The sequence below is a fragment of the Nyctereutes procyonoides genome, unplaced genomic scaffold, assembly GCF_905146905.1.
Source record: "Nyctereutes procyonoides isolate TBG_1078 unplaced genomic scaffold, NYPRO_anot_genome, whole genome shotgun sequence".
NCBI classification, from domain to species: domain Eukaryota; kingdom Metazoa; phylum Chordata; class Mammalia; order Carnivora; family Canidae; genus Nyctereutes; species Nyctereutes procyonoides.
Window position 1 is genome coordinate 4,013,755 of NW_026575121.1, and position 20,720 is coordinate 4,034,474.

Below are 20,720 nucleotides of genomic sequence, written 5' to 3' on the forward strand. Positions count from 1 at the left end.
ATTACTATCTAAAATTCTTTCATTCTGCCCTAATCTCTAAACACCACTGATGTGTTCTCAATCCCTGGTTTAGCCTTTTTAAGAGTGCCATATAACTGAAGGATACAGTATATAGCCTTTTTTAACCTTTAAATTTTTTTCTAATTTTATTGAGAAATAATTGACATACATCACTTTATAAGCTTAACGATGATTAGATTTGTACATGTGAAATCATTGCAACAGATTCAGCTAACATCTATAATCTCATATAGATACAATAAAAAGAAAACAATTTTTCCTTGTGATGACAACTCTGATAAAATCTACTCTCTTAACAACTTTCCTAAAAATCACACAGCAGTGATAACTATAGCCATCATGTTGTATACTATAGTGCTAGTACTTACTCACCTTATGATGGAAAATTTGTACCTTTTGATCATCACCTCCCTCAAATTCCCCCTCATTCACCCTTCATGTCTGGTAAGCACATGTCTGATTTCTTTTTCTGAGTTCTTTGTTTTGTTTTGTTTTGTTTTGTTTGGGTCTCTGTTTTTAGATTCCACATATAAATGAGATCATATAATATTTCTCTGACTTATTTCATTTATCACAGTGCTGTATACATATGGCATCACAACTTTTTTTATCCATTCACCAATTGATGGACTCAGGTTGTTTCCATGTTTTGGTTATATAAATAATGCCATTATGAAAATGCGGGCTTAGACAATTATATGGCCACAATTATACGGCCAATCTTCAACAAAGAGGCAAGAACGTACAATGGAAAAAAGAAAGTCTCTTCAACAAATGGTGTTAGGAAAACTGGACAGCTACATGCAAAAGAATAAAACTGGACCACTTTCTTATACCATACACAAAAATAACCATAAAATGGATTAAAACCTAAATGTGAGACCCTGAAGACATAAAAATCCTAGAGGAGAAAATAGGCAATAATTTCTCTGACATTGTCTATTTATTACAACATTTTTCTAGGTAGGAAACAAAAGGAAAGGAAACAAAAACAAAAATAAACTATTGAGACTACATCAAAATAAAAAGGCTCTGCACGGGAAAGGAAACAACCAACAAAACTAAAAGACAACTCACTGGATGAGAGAAGATAATTGTAAAATGACAAAGCCAATAAGGGGTTAGTATTCAAAATATATAAGGAACTTATAAAACTCAATACCCAAAAACCAAATAATCCAATTAAAAATGGGCAGAAGACATGAAGAGACATTTCTCCAAAGAAGACATTCACATGGCCAATAAACACATAAAAATGCTCATCACCATGCGTAATCAGGGAAATGCAAATCAAAACCACAATGAGGTATCATCTCACACCTGTCAAAATGGTTAAAATCAGTAACACAAGAAACAACAGGTGCTGATGAGGGTATGGAGAAAGGGAAACCCTCTTGCACTGTCGGTGGAGGTGGGAATGCAAACTGGTGAAGCCACTGTGGAAATCAGGATGGAGGTTCTTCAAAAAGTTAAAAATAGAACTACTCTAAGATCCAGTAATAGTACTAGTGATTATATACCCAAAGAATACAAAAATACTAATTCAAAGGGATACACGCACCCCTATGTTTATAGCAGCGTTATTTACAATTGTCAAATTATGGAAGCAACACAAGTGTCCATTGATTGATAAATGGATAAAGACGCGGTATGTCACATCTTTATGTCCACAAAAAAAGAATGAAATCTTACCATTTGCAAGTTAATAGATGCACCTGGAATAATATGCTAAGTAAAATAAGTCAGAGAAAGATAAATACCATATGATTTCACATATATGTGGAATTTAAGAAACAAAACAAATAGGCAAAAGGGAAAAGAGAGAAACAAACAAGAAACAATACTCTTAACTATAGAGAACCAATGGTTACCAGAGGGGAGGGTTGGGGGAATGGGTTCAAAAGGTGATGGGGATTAAAGAGTGTACTTGTCAAGATGAGCACCGGGTGATGTACAGAATTGTGGAATCACTATATATCTGAAACTAATGTGACACCATATTAACTGGAATTTTAAAAGAAGAAAAAATATACACATGTATTTTGACTCTAAAAAAATAAAATAAGGGGATCCCTGGGTGGCTCAGTGGTTTAGCACCTGCTTTTGGCCCAGGGCCTGATCCTGGAGTCCCGGGACTGAATCCCGCATCGGGCTCCTTGTGTGGAGCCTGCTTCTCCTTCTGCCTGGGTCTCTGCCTCTCTCTCTGTGTGTGTCTGTCATGAATAAATAAATAAAATATTTAAAAAAAATCAAATCAAATAAAAATAAAATAATAAAAAATAAAATAAATCTTGGGAAATCAAATTACACTTTTCCTAAGCTTACTGTTTTTTTCATTTTTCATTTTTCTAATTTCTTAACTTATTATTTATTATTATTTTGCACTGTTCATTATTTTACCTTAAAACTTTGTTTTAAAATTCTTAGCCTTTGTCTGTTTGTAAACAGCTTAGCACACTTTCTAAAGCATGTACACTTTTTAAATGATGATAATTTCTATAAAGGGTGAATAGAATCAACTATTCCTTTCCCTCTCCCACATTTCCAAGCCATGTAGTTAAGTGTGGATCATATTACTCATTCTGTCCCATGGGCTATGAACAGAAATGATGCATTTACTTCCAAGTTAAGACAATTAGAGCAAATATTCCCCCTTCATCCTCTTCTTCCCCTCTGTAGTGACCTCAGAGGCTCCATTTAACAGAGCTACAAGATGGCATGGCCTCCATTAACTTTGGTCTCCAAAGGGCCATGTGCAGCAGATCCTCTGCCCACCAACCAGCAACAAGTAATGAGTGAGAAATAAACTTTTGTTGTGACACACCACTGAGATTTCAAAGTTGGTTAATCAGAGCTCAACCTATCCTTAAACAGAAGATGCTTATAAAAGGATCTTTTATAAATTTAATGCAATTGGGATCAATCTGTAAATCACATAAACGTATATAAATAAAAACTAATCTTTTCTTTCAGTGACTATTCTTATTTTGCCCTGGAATTCTATTCTAATGTCCTGGGAAACAATGTAAATGGACTAAATTAAGAAGTTTTTTTGTTTTTCTTTTTCTTTCTTTTCTTTTTTTTTTTTTTAATTAAGAAGTCTTAAGCTTAGCCCACCATTTTCAGGTTAACTCAGTCTCACATGATAACTCGATTCAAAGTTCAAATTCCCAATCATAGCCATTCCTCCTCTCTCAGTAGAGTTTACATCTCTGCTTTCCCTCCTGAGTGCTATGAACGGGTTCAGGATGAACCTTACTTACCTTCCTGCGTTGACAAGGAATAACCTCCAAGGCAGGGCTTTCCTCCCTGCTCTCCGAGTCCCCATGGTGGTGTGGTGGGCTGGCTCTGGTCAATGTGCCGGCATCCATCAGGATGTTCCTACTCCAGCTTGGACCTCTGGGCAATCTATTGTCTCCTGATGCTGAAGTTGGCAGTGACTGGAGCTCTGCCTCCATTATGAAGTCCCTGTGTTCAGAGCTTGGCAAACATTTTTTGTTAAAGGACAGAGAGGGAATATCTTAGGCTTTGCAGGCCACATACCGTCTCTGTTGTTTATTTTTCTTCTTTTTTTTTTTAAATTCTTGTGGTGGTTGTAGTGGTGATGGTGGTTGGTATCCTTGCCGCTTCTCTTTTCTTTGCCTTCTCTTCCTTCCTCTTTATTTTTATTCTCTTCTTTTTGAAATTATAAACACCATCCTTAGTTCAGGGCCATAAAACTGAAGATTGCCAGGATTTGACTCACTGGCTACAATTTGCCAACCTCTACCCTACAACCTTTTCATTCTGACCTTGGGCCTCTTCTAGTTCCCTACGCCGATTTTAACAACTCCTGGGATCCTGGCATGCCCTATAATGTCTGTGGAAGGTTGTGGACTATTTTGGGTCCATATGCTGAGAAAACTTCCTCTTCCCAGAGTGTTTTTTTTTTTTTTTAAGTTACTTCTGTACCATGCTGATCCCAGAAACAGAGCAAGGGTTGGCTGGCATGCTCTTTCATTCCCTCTCAACCTGCTGGGACTCTACTGGAGTGTGATGGCCTAAGGCTCAAGAAATACGGGGTGCAGGTCTGTTTTCAGGGACCCAGTCAGCTGCCTTCCCATCCTGTGAAACTTCTTTAAATTATTCTTCTTTTCCCCTCAGCAAATAGCTTTCTACCTTTTTCTGTTTGGTGGATCACATCCTCTGATTTTCTAAACTGTGGCTTATGAAGGAAAACTCTTTCACCGTGCTGCAGTAGTCTTGCATTTTACTATATAAAAGGGATATTTTGTGACTTAGAAAATGCCTCTTTCTCAGCTAAAGCAGACCAGTTTTTAATATATATTCCAACACATTCCTGAAATAAACATCATAAACTCCCACATTTCATAATTAAGTACTTCGTAATTTATCTGCTACTCCTACAAGTCTTTTTAAACAGAGGTACGTATGCATGTATTTCAAGCTACGAGACATCTAAACTGCTCAGCCATGGAGCATGAATTTTCCATACTTTGCAGAAAGCACTTAGCTTCAAGGATAATGTAAAGCAAAGTATTCAAAACTTGTATATTATAATCATCTGTTTAAATATTTTAAGTGATCATTTATTCATAAGGCCCCATTTTTTCCTTCCCAAGATACTTGGCATGATGCAGCTGCAATTAAAAGACACTCATAATCATAATCACAGCAATTATTATGTTTTCTGGCAGCTCTGTGCCACCCTTCCGTAGCAAGCCTCCAGAGATCTAGTCCTGCCTCTGGAATAGAGAACTGTCCTTACCAGAGGTTTCAGCCTCTGCTTCTGCCTGGGTCGCCCGTAAGAACGTCAGCAGTGACTCAGCAGCACCCTGCGAGCCGCTGTCAGTGACTCAGTGTCACGTAGCAAAAGAGAAGGCTGCTACAATACTTGGCCTTTCTCTTCCTCTTGTGCGAGTTCTTTCTGTGATAGCTGTAGGGTGAAATACAGCAGATTTGAAATTCCAAAAGCATTCTGCTTTAGATGCCCTGCATTATGGTTCAGGCTTTGATTACAGAAAGGAGTGGAATGTATAAGATGGTTTTGTGACTTTAGAAAGACATAATTTTTAAAAAGATTAGTTTCATCCAGCAAGGTCCAAACTGCTTACCTATGCTTGTGTTCCATCTCCCACCCCCGACCCCCTCCTCCTCCTGTATGGGTGTTTAGGAGGGGGAAGGGGCATCTAGTCCAGTATCACACATCATATGCCTCCTTCTTCCAGGGACCCCTGGAGAATATGAAATGGGGTACCACTGGTCCAGACTGTTGAAGAACTGACCTGGCCTGGATTTCAGCATTAGAACTACCGCTTCTGAGAAACTTCCTCCTACCAGTGTTCAAGTGTTTGCATCTATGCCCATAAATATCCAGTTACCTGCTCGTCACCCTTACTATATGTGAACTCCTTAAAGGCAGAAAGTATGTCAAGCACTGAAAGACTGGGTGTAGAAAGGAGAGCTTGGGAGAGTGGAGGAATGAATGAATGAATGAATGAATGAATGAAATTAGTTTGGTAAGATTATTTGTAGTTTTCAGAGGCTCATTTATCACTTTTTCTGAGAGGAGAGTATGGTACTCCCCATTCAGTAAATTTACTCAGATTAGTGCATAAAATCCAATCAAATGCCTGGGTTATTATGACTGAAACGATGCTGGGATCATCACCAGGAAGGGTAAATACTAATGAGATCTTTCATATGATTGCTTTCAGCTGACTGTTGAAAGGGATTAAACCACCAGAGATAATGGCTCATGCTACACATATGTTCTTTCTAAAAGGTGAAGACAAATAATAAGGATTTTGTTCCCAACTTTTTTATTGGTAGGTGAGCCCCCTCCATACAGTCTGTGGAATAAGATCACTGGATGTCCACAGCTAAATTTAATGTATTACCTTTTCTTTCCAGTCAACTAAGTGAGTTTCGGAGCATGTATCACAGCATTGTGTGAAGTGCCAGAGGTGAGGGGGAAGGAATACAAAAGCAAAAAACTGGCATATAAAAAGGTGGTATGAAGTCATAATTAGTACAAAGACCCAGAGCCAGGTGGCCTGGGCTTGAACTCTGTCACTCTTACTCTCTAATTCTGTGACCTTGGACAGGTTATGTAGCATCACTGATCCTCAATTGGCTCACCCATGAAATTAGTACCTATTTCTTAGGGTTACTGAGAAGAAAAATGACATGGGAGAAACACTTGGTTCAGTATACGACACAGAAAGTTCTCCAAAGTGGTAGTAATTGTTGTTTTATTATTATTGCTGTTTATTATTATTATTATTATTATAAGATTTTATTTATTAATGAGAGAGAGCATGAATGGTGGGGAGGCTCGGAGGGAGAAGCAGACTCCCTACCAAGCGGGAAGCTGACATGGGGCTCTTTCCCAGGATCTGAGATCATGACCTGAGCTAAAGGCAGATGCTTAACCACTTAACTGATTGAGCCACTCAGGAGCTCCTATTTTCATTATTATTAAGATAGAGTCCTTGACATGTAGGAGACATGGTTTGGCTGAGAATGATAAGTACTGTGTATTGATTTACTGACTTTCACAAAATAGCCCACAACAAATTGTAATATAGTCTACCAAATACACAGTGACCTTAAATATCCATAATAACGTATGGATTTAAAGAAGTTTTGATCATTCGCAATGTTCTCTTTATGTTTATTAAATCATACTCTTTCATTATGTGGGTAGCCATTGGATATTTCTTTAATAGTCTACATGTAAATTTAATAACAATGATAATAAATTCTTATTAGAGTTTCTCATAGAATTAATTAATCCTCTGTTAACACTCTTACTGAGGTCAAAAACAGTTTCCTGCACAGATGTAATTATAAATCCTCAGACCTATAAGAACAGATTCAATCTCAAAACAGTTCCATTAGGCCTGCAAGGACCCTACAAAAGTGATGTAATCCCAAGGACTACACAGTGGTTCAGTTGTAACGGAGATGATTGAGGATTTTCTTGCCAAATGAAGTAGTGCTCCAAAGAATGAAGCCTACTCACAATATATTGAAGTCTTCTAAATGCCAATCATCAAGCTAAGAGGTGAAGATGAATTACATGTAGAGCCTTTCTCAATAGCTAAAGCCTTCATACCATAGTGAGCCTGGAATAAAAGAAACCAGAGCAAGTAGGTTTCATCTAATCAGGCCCTTTGTCTTTGAGAGGCCTGAAAGCCTATAGTAATGAGTTGTCAAGAGAAGATGGTTGCAGCACTTAAGTTCCTTTAACATTTATGGGGGGGGGGGGGAAGTAAGCCAGACTATTATATCTCAAAGATTTGCTTCTCAATTTCATGCTATTAAAACCTCGCTAGAGCATATATAAAAGATGTGCAAAGAAGTAAGCAAAGCCCCAGGGCAAACATGATGTCTTTCTAGGGCATCCATTTTTCCAGAAGCTTAGTGGGAAAGCATTATCTTTATATTTAATCAAACACAGATATCTCATGAATTCTTATAATAAATCAGGAAATCTAAAAATATATGTGCCTCTCTGGGGCTGCACCTTAGATCCTAGGAATATCATGTTTACTTTCCTCTCCTGAAACTTTGATGGGAAGTTTGAATATCTAATATGATAAAATATCAGCACTAGCCAAACACAAACAAAAGTTCCATGATTTTATGTTCTGATTTTGTATTCATTTATTTTATCTCACCAATACTTAGGCATACAGAAAAGTAAACTCTAGCTATAATAAATATGGGATTCACTTTGCCCTCTTCTCCAACCCAGGTTCCATACACAGATTCCCTTTATAGCCAAAAAGGATTTTGTCCTTCGGTTTTGCTTTCCCTTGAGGATGTAGAGCTTCATAAAAATCACATACAACAGCTGGTGATACTCCTAAGATCCCTACAAGGCAATTGCAGATGGTGATGATAACCACCCACACACTGTCAGTCTGCTCAGACACTAATCTCAAGGGAAAAAATCTGTATCAGTGAAATGAGGACATTTTCATGCCAGCAAAGAGCAGCTGTTAAAAGGTACTGTGATGATCCCACCCATTCACCCAGGCTCTGAATTGAGAGTACTGCAGTCAGACAGGCCCCGGGATTAATTGCTAGACCACAGAAGCCACTCTGACTTTTCCAAAAGTGATTAATGACTTTGCAAGTCAGAGAGCAATAGTGGTCTGGGTGTCCGGGTTTCAGGTAGAGGATACTGTATGGATCATGAACTTATAGAAGAGCCAGATAGTCATCTTTATATCTCTGTACTTCTGTGGTTCCTGGCATAGGGGTCAGGGGACTGCAAATAAATGTCTGAGAAGTAAATAACTAACTAACTAAATAGATTTTAGAAGGTTTTTAGGTCAAGGGATGTTAAGGCCAGGAAAAACTTAATATGATTAGTTTGTCACACTATCTTGGTTAGAATTCCTTCTCCACTAATTAACTGTCGAATCTTGGGTGAGTTATTTAAGTTTTCCAAGCTTCCAATTCCTCATGCATAAAATAATATACACATAGGGTTATTATAAGAACTAAATTATATAAAATAGCAAAGGTACAATGATTAACCGAATGGTTGTCACAAGTAGACCCTGAATAATTTAACCTTCCTTAACAGGTAGCCAGAAAAGTTCAGAGCTTCTTCTGACGCTTTTTCTGTGTTACAGAGCTCTAAGTGGAAAGTGGGGTATGAATAATAGAACTTTTATCTGGAAAATGATAAAAAATGAACTTAATTGAAAAAGAGTACTGCTTGGAGCCAGAGATATTCATTCATTCATTTTGCTTGATTTTGCTGTTTAGTGGCTTTGTGATGTTGAGCGGTCATTTAAACTCTGATAGTCCAAAAAATAAATTAATTAATTAAAAATAAATTAAAAATAAATTTAAAAAATAAACTCTGATAGTCCCAGTTATACCAGCCACAAAATAGGACTTTTTTAAATTTATAAATTAATTAAAATTCATACATTTTAATATTATTTGTCATCCCATAATACAGGTCTACTTTGAGGCTTTGTGTAAGATATAATGATTTATAAATAGTGACATACTATATAAATATGAGGCACTATTATGAATCAATTTTTTGAGTTGGTAAGTATAGAAAACTGGACTATAAATATACTTGAATAGCAGGCAAAGGGGCTCATAGTAAGATTTCTCTTACTATGGGAAAGAGAAAAATCATGCTTTCAAGGCCAAGTTATAGGTCAGATTTCCTGACTTTAGATCTAATAGGCTCACAGGTCTCATCTTGCATGCTTGGACAACTAAATTGAGAAGAACTAAGAAGATGTTGTTGGGTCCAATTTTAAAAAGTACCATTGTAGTTCAATGCTGGCTGCTAAGGATCCAGGAGGTAGGTGTGTCAACATGTGTGCTGTGAATTTTCTATCTTAACATAATATGTCCTTTATGCCCAAAATATTGCTGACAACCCACTTCTTGAAACTCTCTGTTCTGTAAACTCTAACTTGTTTTGTTTGCCAGTGGCTTTGAATGTTCTTTCTCTGCTTCTAACATATCTTGCTTCCTCCCACCATTTTTGTTTTCATCCGTTTCTAACTAAACTCATTTCCTCAGGGACTCTTTCATTCCTATGGGAATTCTCATGTGAAATCCAAAATTTAGATTTATTGCCCTAATATCTGTACATATCTTTTATGCCATCATGACCTCAACCTAATATGGCTAAAAATTTATACATCATCATTCTCCTATCCCCTTTATCCTCCTTAATTCCTCATTCCTAATGTTCCATTTATCTTAGGATGTGCAATGCTTTATATACAGAGCTATAAAATTTAAATTCATTCTATTTTACTGAAGGAAATAGTCTCTCAGTCAATTCAGAGATTTTCCTGTTTCCCTAGGGTTTCACAGAGCTATGGTATCTTGAAAAGTGGACACCATGTCTTTGCTATTATAGGTTCATGCTGGCATCTTCTGAGACTTCCAGAACCCCAATCTCTGGGCCTTCAGTAATCAGTCTATATGCTTAGCTTCTGAGCAAGCCCTCATTTCATTGGCTGGGACACCTTGGGATATTGTGGTTGTTATGGATAGCAACTCCTTAAATGAGGAGTAAATGGTAACGGGAAAAAGTCAATACAAGCGGAAATATATTAATTCATATTATAAAAAAATAAAAATGTTTTCTGATTTCATTTCCAAACACAATGGAGTAATGAGGACTGATTTACCCTCCTACCCCAAACATACAATGGACAAAAATATTTTTTAAACTTTTCATATTAGACACAAGGCAGTAAAGGAGACTGAAAGATAGGATTTCCTGGGAGACAGAAAACAAATATGGTGAGCACTATAACAACTCCGGATTAATTCCTGGAGAGAATTTTCAGGAGGCAGAATCATGCATAGTTTGGTGGTCTCCATGAGGTAAGAAACATGGAGCTGGGTGTCTTAGGAACAGACATCCAGAACTAACAGGGCAGAGTAGCAGAGGAGAGAACTCCAAAGAGAGAGCTCCACAGATCTGCAGAGAGTCCATTTCAAATATTTGTTAGAGAATTTACATGTATGTGAGGGAACTACCTAAAGCCAGAAAAAAACAAATACTCAATGTAATTGATTAGAACTCACAGAGGACTGGCAATATTTCCTGTTCTAGCCAATCAGAATGGAAAGCTTCATTATTCAGAGGACATTGAGTATAGTATTCAAAAGGCAGTTGCCTCAGTGAGGAAAAATTAACCCCAGATGAAACAATGCTCTGATCTTACCTAAGAAAATCTAAAAGAAACAGCTTAAATAATTGAACTTTTTCAAGTAACTTAATCACATCCTAGAATAAAGCTCAGAACATTTATAGGAATACTAGAATATCCAGAACCCAATAGGATAAAATTATACTATCTGACATCAAATTAAAAATTACCAGGTATGCAGAGAAGCAGGAAAATACAACCCATAATGAGGACAAAAAATAATATGAACAGATCCAAAAATAACACAGCTGACAGAATTTGTAGTGGAGGAAAAACACAATTATAACTTAACTGGATATGTCCAAGAAACTAGAGGAAAGATTAAACATGTTAAGTAGTAACATAAAAGATATAAAAGAAACCCAAAGAGGGGCACCTGGGTGGCACATTCAGTTAAGCATTTGATTCTTGGTTTCAGCTCAGGTCATGATCTCATGGGTCAGTGCTCAGCTGGGAGTCTGCTGGAAGATTCTCTCCCTCTGCCCCTCCTCCTCTCAAATAAATAAATTTTAAGAAAGAGAGAGACCCAAAGTGAATATCTAATGATGAAAAATAGACCAGATAAAATTAATGGCATATTAGATATTGAAGAAGAAAAGATTAGTGAACTTGAAGACCAAGCAACAGACATTATACAAAAAGCAGAGGGTAAAAATGACTCCATAAAAAAATAGAGTAGTACTGAGTTTTGGGGCAGTTTAAAACTGCCAAATATACATGTAATTATAATCACCAAAGGGTAAGTGCAGGAAAAAACTGAGAAAAGTAATTTTGAAGAAACAACGCTCAAAATTTTTCTAATTCGGTGATAACTAAAACCCATAGATCTTAGAAACTCAACATACTTTCAGCATGAAAAACATCAAGAAAGTTACACTGTGACTCATCATCAAATTGATTAAAATCATTGATAAAGGGAAAAATGTCTTAAAAGTGACCAAAGAAAAAAGACAAATTACATTCAGAGAACACAAGGTAAGAATGATCAAATATTTATGGTTGGAAACAATGCAAGCCAGAAAAAAATAGCATTTTTAATGTACTTAAAAAAAATCAAAATCTGTATCTAGTGAAAATATCTTTCAAAAATGAAGTTGAAATGAAGACTTTTTCTTATATACAAAATATGAAAGAATTTATCACCAGGAGACTTGTTGTAAAAGATATGTTTTTAAAAATCAAGTATTTCAGGAAGAAAACCATGACACCAGGTAAAATTTTGGTTCTAGAAGAAGGAATAATAACCACCACAGAGGATATTTATATGGAATATAAATATAAATATCCAAATGATTGTCTTCTTTATTATTGAAATCTTTGTCAAAGATAAGTGACTACTGAATGTAAATAATAACATTTTGTGGGGCTTATGCCATATGTAGTAGGCACTAATAAGAACTATTTAATATGAAAAGACTAGGTTTTAATTTATTAAGGCACAATAATGATATTGTCTTGAATAAAAAGTAAATAAAAATTGGTTATTAGTTTCTTAGGGCTGTTATAACATGTAACACAAAGTGAGCGGCTTAAAACAGTAGCAATTTAGTGCCTTACAATTCTAGAGACTAGATGTTCAAAATCAAGGTGTAGACAGGGCCATATTCTCCCTGAGATCTGTAGAAGAATCTTTCTTGCCTCTTTGCCTCTGATGCTTTGTCAGCAATATTCGGCATTCCTTGGTTTGGAGCTGTATAACTTCATTCTCTGCTTTCATCATATGGTGTTGTCCCTGTGTGTGTGTCTTCACGTGCTTTTTTTTTTTTTTTAATGTGGTATTTTTTTTAAGAGTGTGAGCACACAAGTCAAGGGGGAGGGGCAGAGGGAAAGGGAGAAGGAAAATCTTAAATAGGCTCCATGCTCAGTGCAGAGCCCAACATGGAGCTTGATCTCATGACACTGAGATCATGACCTGAGCCAAAACGAAGAGTTGGACACTTAACCAACTGAGCCACACAGGCACCCCAGCATTTTTCTTATAATGATATAGGTCAAATTGGATTAGGTGTTCACATACTGAAGTATGACCTCATTCTAACTAATTATACTTACAGTGACAATATATGCTAATATGATCACATTCTGAGGTACTAGGAGTTAGGAGTTCAACATATCTTTTTCAGAGAGACAAAATTCAACCCATAACAGCTGTTATGCCTTAAATATAATTCTGTGACAGAGTTTCTAAAGATGCTTGTAAATGTACATAGGCATTTTGTGGTGTTAATAGGCAATTGCACAACGGGAGCAGAATTATTTTTGGAACTGTTGGTTTTTCTTTCCAGCACCCTAGAGTAACAGGATTCAATAGCAACACTAACAATTAGTTCTTCTCTGGGTTTCAAGATCCTCTGTGAATAATTTTTGACAAATCACTCTCCAAAAAACATCAGCTTTACAAAAGCTGTATCCCACATAGAAATTCTCCACTCTGAGAGACAATAGACCATTAATGTGTCAACTTCAAAGCTAATGATAATCTAGTAATAAACTACCATCTTTAAATATTAATTTTTATTCTGGAGAAATATAAGGAGTTTCAAGATCTAGATACTTCACACATATTACTTTTCAGATAAACAGGCTTCTTATTCATAATTCACATTAGTAAAGGACACAATCACCAAATGTGTGGTAAGCCATTTCATAGAATGCTGATTGGCCAACTCCCTAGTTAAGAAATATAGCACATATTTTTCAAATAGAGTTTAAATAACTACTTCTCTGATAAAGACTCCTTTTTAATTCAAACCTCACTAAGAAAGGAGACATGAAAATTACCAGCTCATGAGACAGAAAAGTAAGAATGATAAAACAAGGAAAAAAGTGAGGCTTACATTCAGAAAACTTTCATTTCATGGAAATTGAACTACTAAGAGGACATTTTAAAGAGAATGAGATATGGGTAAAATCAGAAGAGTCAAGTGACAATGAATGGACAGAAAACATTTGGAATCTAATAAAACCAAGTTTGAATGCTGGCCAAAACATTACTAATTAGTGGAAAAATAATAAAATTACACATTAAGTATTCAATAAATTTTAAAAGTTATTATAACAATTATAGTCATAATTATGCAAATAACAAATACTGATTAATCGGTAAAAATCATTTGCCTAATTATGTTACATAAACACATGTTAAATGCACAAATAATTTAAAAATACTAAGTTTTAATATAATTATTGTTATTATAGTGAAGACAGAGAAGTCTTTGGCTTGCCGAATATTAGGAGATATATCAGGTTCTGGTCCTCTGGTGACATAAGCGTCTCCTGAATGTACTTCCTCCCATGGACACACTAAATCTACAGCTATACATAGGGCAATTGCCTCTGAAATTAATCCAGAAACTAGCTAAGTAACTACTATACATCAAGTGAATGAGAAAATATCCTTGTCAAAATGGGTAGGTCAGTCTGAGAGACAGTCTTGCCTCAAATCCACTCATGCCACAGTGACCTATAATCAGGTAGGAACTCACAGTTCCTGGCTTTTTCTCTGAGGACTGAAGAGTTTGGAGCCAACATCTAGCACCCCAACTTTTAAGACTTTCAAACCTGAATGATGAGCACCCAAAAAACCTAGCTTTGAAAGCCAGTGGGACACGCATTCATGAGGCCCATAAGACCACAGCAAACAAAGGAGGAGCTCTTAACAAGTTTGAAAGTACTGACTGTAGCTACTAGCCACCAAATTTCCTAAAGGCTCAGTACACAGGGAGGAGACATAAATGTCCATCTCAAAATCTTTCCTCAAAAGAGGGCTATTTGCATACTTTAAAAGCTCTGGACAAAGGTTAGGGTTCTAATTTAGCTTATGTCTAAGGGCTCACTTCAATCCTTCCTAGAGACCAGTGGGTGCCATTTCGTTCTACCTTTAACCCATTTAACTCACTAGGTGTCCTCTTGGAAGAAGCTCATGAATTTGTCTGGTGCCCTGGCATTTGCTGGCTGCCACCTAGGAGATGTGCCCTTTGATCTACTGAATCTTGTGGTGATTAGAGCTTGCATTTGTGAGTCCTACAGAACCATAGAAAATAAAGAACAGTTCTTAATCACACAACCGCTAAGAGCTAGGTACAGAGGAAAGCGACAAAAATGACCATCTCCAGTCTTGCCCTGAAAGAGGCCTATCTGCATACTTTAAAGATACTGCCAGAGAGTTTGGCTACTAATCACCCTACATCAAGGTGATAAATAACAGTCTCTCTTTTGGACACTGATAGGTCTTGGTATACTTCAAATACTGGGGGGCCAGTAAAAACAAAGAAGGTAATTAAATCAGCACAAAGTTGTAAGAGATAACAAAAAACTTAGACTGGCTGAAAGACAAGTTTCATCACCAATACAAGACCATTTATCAAGACTGCAAGAGGTGGCTGTTTTATCTAAGACATAGAAACCAATGCAGAGAGTCAAGGAAATTGAAGAAACGGGAATGTGTTCCAAACAAAAGAATAAGATAAAATTCCAGAAAAAGACCTTAATGAAACAGAGATAAGTGATTTACCTGAATAATTATTCACAGGAACAGTCAAACATGCTCAATTAAATCAGGAGAACAATGCATAATAAAAGCAAGAATTTCAACAAAGAAATGTAAAGTATTAAAAGATACCGAAAAGAAATCACGGAACTGAAGAATATGATAACTGCACTGAAAAATTCAATCGAGGGGTTCAATAACAAACTAGATCAACTGGAAGAGAGAATTAACAAACACAAAGGCAGGGCAGTAGAATTAATCTAGTCAGAGAAGAAAAAAGACAACAGAAAGAAAAAGAGGGGCCTCTGCCTCCTGCAATCACATCATCCAAGGAAACAAAAGAAACTCTAAAGGAAGAAGTGTCCTTGCTAATATTGACAGCTCATCTCAAATCACTGGGAAAGGAGTTATAGTGAAACCAGACTTTTCTGTGGATGAGTTTTCTGCCTCTGTCCTCACTGGAAAACTGACTACTTCTTTCTTTCAATTTTCTACACAATTGTATTTGTGATTGGTTTGCTAAGTAATGACATTACTCTGTGGGTCTTTCTTTCCCAAACAAAGGGGCAGCACCCTGCTGTGGTTTACATGGCCAATCTAGCCTTAGCAGACCTCCTTTCTGGGATCTGGTTCCCTCTGAAGATTGCCTATAACATGCATGGCAACAATTGGGTTTATGGGGAAGCTCTTTGCAAAGTACTCATTGGCTTTTTCTATGGCAACATGTACTATTCCATTCTCCTTATGACTTGCCTCAGGGTGCAGAGGTATTGAGTCACCACAAACCCCATAGTGCACTTGAGGAAGAAGGCAAAGACTGCCTTTGGAGTCTTACTGGGGATATGGGTTCTGCCGGTTATCATCCCCCTCTACATCATGAAGCAGGCTGGGTACATTCCAGCCCTCAATATCATAACCTGCCATGATGTCCTGCCCAAGGAAGTGTTTGTAGGGGACATGTTCAGTTATTTCCTCTCTTTGGCCATTGGAGTCTATTCCCAGCCTTCCTCGTGGTCTCGGCCTATATACTAATGGTTAGGACATTCCAATCTTCTGCTATGGATGAACACTTAGGAAAGAAGAGGCAGAGAGCCATCAAACTCATTGTCATTTTCCTGCCATGTATTTGATCTGCTTAACTCCTAGTGACCTTCTACCAGTGGTACATTATTTCCTAATTAGGAACCGGAGCCAGAGTCACATCTATATCCAGTACATTGTAGCCCTCTGCCTCTCCACCCTCAACAGTTGCAGTGACCCCTTTGTCTGTTACCTTGTTTCACAGGACTTCAGGGATCATGCAAAGAATGCTCTCCTTTGTTGAAGTGTTCATACTGTAAGGTAGATGCAAATACCCTTCACATCAAAGAAATTCTCCAGGAAATCCAGCTCTTATTCAAGTTCAATCAGTGTTAAAACCTCTTTCTGGGTAGCCTGGGTGGCTCAGCGGTTTAGCGCCGCCTTCAGCCGGGTCGTGACCCTGGAGGCCTGGGATCGAGTCCCAGGTCAGGCTCCCTGCATGGAGCCTGCTTCTCCCTCTGCCTGTGTCTCTGCCTCTCTCTCTGCATCTCTCTGTGTCTCTCATGAATAAATAAGTAAAATATTTTTTTTTCAATTTTTTTTATTTATTTATGATAGTCACACAGAATGAGAGAGAGAGGCAGAGACACAGGCAGAGGGAGAAGCAGGCTCCATGCACATGGAGCCTGACGTGGGATTCGATCCTGGGTCTCCAGGATTGCGCCCTGGGCCAAAGGCAGGCGCTAAACCGCTGCGCCACCCAGGGATCCCTAAGTAAAATCTTAAAAAACAAACAAACAAAAAACAAAAAACAAAAAAACCCACCTCTTTCTGAGCTTTTCAGCCCCTCAGTTGGTTGTTTTAATGGGGATTTGTAGCCTGCTTAATGTTACAGGTATATTTCTGTTGTTTCCTAACCAACTGGGTCTCACTACATACCAAGTATATGCAGTACTTCTCAGGATTGCTGGAAGCTTCCCTGTTTGCATGACAAAAGTCCCCCAAAGTAACATAGACATCAGTTTTAGAATTCCTCTACTGAGATGCTCCTGGAAATGAAACAGAAGCAAAATTTTCAGAAGGCAGTGAAAACCAATAAGAACAGATACTACACTTGATCTTAGCCAAAAGGCCGAGAAGCAATTATTAGTCATAAAAGAGAATGAAATATTGCCATTTGTGAAAACATGGATGGACCTAGAGGATATTAAGTGAAATAGGTCAGATAGAGAAAAACAAATATCATTTGATTTCACTTACATGTGGAATCTCAAAAACAAAACAAACAACAAAAAATAGAAATGGACTTATACTGGTGGTTGCCAAAAGGGAAAGGTTCGGGGGTAAGCAAAATAAGTGAAAGGGATTAGAAGGTACAAACTTCTAGTTATAAAATAAAGAAGATAAAGGAATGAAAAGTACAACATAGGCAATATAGTCAATAATATAATAATAATTTTGTATGGTGACAGATATACTTATTGTGGTCAGCATTTCATAAGGTATATAATTGTTAAATCACTATGTCTGAAGCTAATACAATATTATATGTGAATTGTACTTCAAATAAAAAATGATCGCAAACTTAAAAAAAAAAGAAGGCAGTGAAAAAAAACAGAAGATCAGTGACTTGTAAAAACTAGTGGCATGAAGACACAGTTCTTAGCTGAAATTACATTTGTTTTATATCTGGGCTCAATTACAGCCATGTTAGAGCTTCAGTGTCTCAGAGATGATCAAACCAATTGGCTGACTGTACAAATGAAGAAAGTAAAGAGGTAAAGAAGCTATCCAGACTCAGGGTAGCTTCCATTGCAACTAATTGCAGCCAGTTAGGATTGGACCATGGAATTAGAATGTTCTATGAGATTCTCCTACCACCTCCTTGTGGATCTTGTTTAAAAATGCAGATTTGTCAGACTCAAGACTGACAGAACTCAGGGTCTGAATCAGCCAACTGTATTTTAACAAGCCTCAGCTGCATATGCTCATGCATACCAAGGTTCCAGAATCACCAGTCTGGGTGCTGCTTCCACCTGATAAGATGCCAAGGGAGAAGCAAACTGTTTTGTGTCTTTTTTATGTACAGCTTGAAATGAGATCTGTTTGTAGTCTCATTAGGACTTTCAATTATTTAGTCCTATCAGTCCTTTGAGCTTCTATATATGTCTTATCACTACAAGGAAAATACAATGAAGATTTTATTTTTTTTTATTTACTTATGATAGTCACAGAGAGAGAGAGGGAGAGAGAGAGGCAGAGACACAGGCAGAGGGAGAAGCAGGCTCCATGCACCGGGAGCCCGATGTGGGATTCGATCCCGGGTCTCCAGGATCGCGCCCTGGGCCAAAGACAGGCGCCAAACCGCTGCACCACCCAGGGATCCCTACAATGAAGATTTTAAATGCAGAAATAAAAATTTTGTGTAACTTTATACCAACTCAATCTTCAGGGAGTCTGAGTTATAGATAGTTTCAAAGTAAGAATGGCATTTACCACTTAGTACTTTTCAAAATTATACTTAGATTATTTATTGTCAGTTTTCTTCACTTGTTACAAATATGAAATTGTAATGCCTTCACTGGATTTGAACCACATCTGTTTGAAAAAGAATGCTAAGGAGATGTGATTTACAATATATTAAGGGAGTATTTACTCTAAACTGAATTTTTTTAACTGTTGTATTTCTGATTTTTTTGAAATAATTTCATTTCAATGATTGATTTGTAAATAACACATGACCCCCTCCTTTTTGTTACAACTTATTTTTGAGTTGTGGGGTTTTTTTGAGGGAGGATGTAGATGGAAAGCCCCAGCATCACTCCTAGAAAAAGAAATGATGTGATGCTCATAGCATATTTCTTAGATAAATAGGGCCATGCTATAATATTGCCTGGTGATACTGTTATCACTTAACATTACAGATTTTTTTTCCATTCTATCTATAGGTTGACTTCAATTTTTAATAGACACAGACTGTACTTTGGGGGTATATTCAGATGTAGTCATTTCCCTAGTAATGTCTCCTGAAGTCTCTCTCTCTCTCTCTCTCTATCTTTCTCTCTTTTTTGTTATTAAAATAGTGTTGCATTGGAAAAGAGAAGAAGGAAAGAAAGAAAGAAAGAAGAAAGAAGGAAAGAAAGAAAGAAAGAAAGAAGAAAGAAAAAAGAGAGAGAGAAATAAAGAAAGAGAGAGAGAAAGAAAGAAAGAAAGAGAAGAGAAAAAGGAAAGAAAGAAGAGAGAGAGAAAAAGGAAAGAAAGAAGAGAGAGAAGAAAGAAAATAAAGATAGCTGGAAAGACTATGACACATAATCAAGTGGTTCAATATTCTTATTACAGTTCTCCTAAAAGGGAAGAGAAAAAGGAGCAGAAAGCTTCCTCAAGAAAACAATGGCTAAAAATTCCCATAACTTAGGGAAATAAACAGATATCCAGATTCATGAATATTAAAGAATTCCAAATGAGAAAAATATAAAGGGACTCACATCAAGATACCCTGTAATTGAACTGTCAAAAATTAAAGACAAGGAGAGAATCTTAAAAGCAGCAAGAGAAAATCAATTTATTAAGTACAAGGGAATCCCCAAAAAACTATCAGCAGATTCTTCAGCAGTAACTTTGTAAGCAAGAAGAGAGTGGCATGATATACTTAGAGTGCTAAAAGAAAATAAAACTGCCTTCCAAAGCATTTTCAGCAAAGTTGTTCTTCAGAATTAAAGACATAAACAATTTTCCAGACAAGCAAAAGCTAAAGAAGTTGGTTACCACTAGACCAGCCATACACAAAATGATAGAGACATCTTCAAGGTGAAATAAAAGGATTCTAATTAGTAATGGGAAATTAAGAAACCCTGAATCTCACAGGGAAAGTAAATATATAGTTAGATACATATAGCCTATGTAATACTGGTGGGTAAATCACATATAAATCTAGTATGAAGCTTAAAAGACAAAATCATAAATATAACTGTATCTATAATAATTTATTTAATGGGTATATAATATAAAAAGATGCAAATTGTGGTATCAAAAAATAAAATATGGGGAATTGGGGGAGAAAAATGTGGAGCTTTAGCATGCATTTGAAGTTAGGTAGTTATGAACTTAGGTTGTTATAAATATGTTTCATGTAAGCCTCATGGTAACCACAAAGCAAAAACTTATTGTAGATATATACAAGATAAAGGAATATAAGCATATTGCTATACTAAATCATTTTATCACATGGAAGAGACAAAGAAGAAATATAAATAAATTATAAAACAGCCAGAAAACAATGAACAAAATGGCAATAATAAATCTAGATGTATAATCACTTTAAATGTAAATGGACTAAATTCTTCAATCATAATACAGAAAGTGTCTGAATGGATTTTTAAAAAGAAAAAAAAAAGACCCAAATATCTGCTTCCTACAGAGGCTTACTTCAGATAAGGATACACAGACTGAATCAAGGGGTTAGAAAAACAAAT

The 20,720-nt window shown here is 36.6% G+C and overlaps 2 pseudogenes; one reads left to right on the forward strand and one right to left on the reverse strand.

The window, feature by feature from the left end:
• Positions 1–11,284: 11,284 nt before the first annotated feature.
• The window catches only part of LOC129516329 (proteinase-activated receptor 2-like), a 164,973-nt pseudogene continuing 155,537 nt past the window's right edge, over positions 11,285–20,720 (forward strand).
• LOC129516688 (U2 spliceosomal RNA) lies at positions 17,260–17,392 on the reverse strand (annotated as a pseudogene).